The sequence below is a fragment of the Aplysia californica genome, unplaced genomic scaffold, assembly GCF_000002075.1.
Source record: "Aplysia californica isolate F4 #8 unplaced genomic scaffold, AplCal3.0 scaffold00127, whole genome shotgun sequence".
NCBI classification, from domain to species: Eukaryota; Metazoa; Mollusca; class Gastropoda; order Aplysiida; family Aplysiidae; genus Aplysia; species Aplysia californica.
The window spans coordinates 770,259-772,758 of record NW_004797397.1 but is presented as its reverse complement, the minus strand read 5'-3'; positions in this window follow the sequence as shown (position 1 = coordinate 772,758).

Genomic DNA, 2,500 nt, shown 5'->3' with positions numbered 1-2,500 from the left:
CAGGTCTTGTACTGTCGGGTGGTTGGCAGCAGGTGCTTCGGTATGGTTTACTAGCTCCTTCTACCCTATCAAATGGTCGCTTTTAAGCACAAAGGGGCTATCCCGAAAAATGCTGTTTTCAGAAAGTCGAAGGTAAAGTCTATGGACTTTCAGTTTCTTTAAAAGAGAAGGAAAGTTTTCTCTATAAACAAACAAATACACACACCAACTAAATCAAACTTCTCCTATAGGTACGGCAATGCCCATTTTTGTAGGGTCAAGATTTCTGGAAACCCCCGAAATCTGTTTAGCCCGCTTGAGTTTAAAAGCCACCAATAATCACGCCATCATAGGTCTTGTAACTGTCGGGTGGTTGGCAGGTGGTGCTTCGGTATGGTTTACTAGCTCCTTCTACCCTGTCAAATAATATGATATAATGTATCATTCTAATCTCAGCTCCTTCTTTCCTCTATATTTCACTCTCGAGCAGTACCTTAAATCTTCGAAACGTTTATCACCTAACTGTGTTGCAAGTGTAGTACCGTAAAACTCTTACTAATACTTTGTAAAGTTGTGTTCCGTACTCAAGTTCTCCCATTTTTCACGGTTCCGTCATAGATTTTCTTTTATCTTTTGAATTGCAATATGGGAAACTTTAGCGTTGAGCTTTCAAAGTCGGCACATTTCAATCAATTTCAAAATGCGTGCTTAGAAATCATTATGCCTAAATTGCAATAGATCTATTCCTTCTCTTTTCACTGTTTATAATATATGGTTGTGTTTTACTTTTCTCCGATAGTTATAATATTACAACTGTTTTGATGATAACGAACAATAACAACAACAGAAACAACAACAGCAGCAGCAACAACAACAACAACAACGGCAACAACAACAACAACAACAACAACAACAACAACAACAACAACAACAGCAACAACAACAGCAACATAATCAACAACGGATGCACACTAATGAGCGTATCCGTCTCTCTATGTCAGTATTATTTAATATTTTGGTATGAGCTTCGAGTCTTTTCAGGCACGTTCTCATAACATCCTCATTACATATTTTTCTTGCGAAAGTTTCGACATAATTTCAGCAAACTCAGAAGTCAGAAGTCTTACACCTGAATCAGAGTTACACGATATGTTCACGTTTCTACACCCCCACCCTCCCACTTGATGAATGATGAATGTTAACAAAGAGCGCTTAAGCACGACTGCTTAATCGAATAGCAGCTCATTTAGCTTGAGCATAGGCTTTTAACGGCGGATTATAGATTGTCAAGAGGGTCATATGACGCGCCAGTAAGTTTTTAAAAGCGGAAGTAGACCCCACCCCCCCCACCCCCCGCCTCCTTCTTTTCCCCTCTTAAACCCAACCCCATTTGGTGGGTGGTTGGCGGGTGGGTTGCTCTGGTGTGGTTTGCCCCTTCTTTTCTATTCAAATTCTATCGCCCTCATCTCTCCTTCTTCTCTTCTTTCGACAATATTATGTTACTCTCTAATGTTTTTTTAACATCTAATCCACGGCCCTTACGAATATGACCTGACTGTGTAGTGCGAGTGCAGTAAAACTCTCACCCATACTGTTAAACCTCTTTTTTTAAAACTTGCCCCATACTTTGAGAGAATACATTCTCTGCATGCCAGTAGGAGGTGCGTCATGTTCACCCATAAAAAGGCACACCTTAACTCTTTGACACCTGGCTCCACGTGTTGGAAAAAGATTTTAAAAATTCCTGGCGCTCATATGACCTTATGCAGTTGCGAGCGCCGTAAAAACCTCTACTAAAACTAAAGAGATAATATTCTATTCGGAGTCGTCTTTGCCCTATTTGTTAAGTTCTCCATTCCTGAAATAGTTTCATTTAAATTTCTTTTCTGACATTATGTACATGCTGCACAAAAACATGGAAAAGTCGTTACGTAACTCTTATTCACTTTCTGGCATGCGATCTATTAACGAAGACTTATTTAGCATACTTCAATCGTGAGATTGCGGGTTAGGGGGGTTCGAGCCTCAGCTCGGTCCAACGTTCTGTCCTTGGGAAAGGCACTTTACACGAATTTCCCACTTGGCTCGGTCCTTTCGGAGATGGACGTTAAACCCGGAGGCCCCGCCTCTTAAATAACCTAATAGTGTTGATAGAGGCGTTAAACTCATACCATTTCATCATTTTTTTTAGCATACTTCAGTATTTCCGTAGTCTATGCCTTCTGTCTCCTGTAGGCCTACGGTCCTCGATTTTATTCTCACAGGCGTCTATGACGTAATGTTTAGGCTTTTCATTGTTGCGTGCTGAAAATGTGAGTTTGATTCCTTCATGCTGGAGTTATTTTATAGGGTATCTTTCTCTGCCTACTGTATCTCATAAGCCCTAGATGTTCAGATAGGAAAAGATAGGATAAGATAAAATAAGATAAAGTGATGATTTTATTGTCCTTGAGGGACCTATTTCTGACATAAGACCATGTTGACCCTGACACAAACGGTCCAAGTAGCCCGCCACCAACAT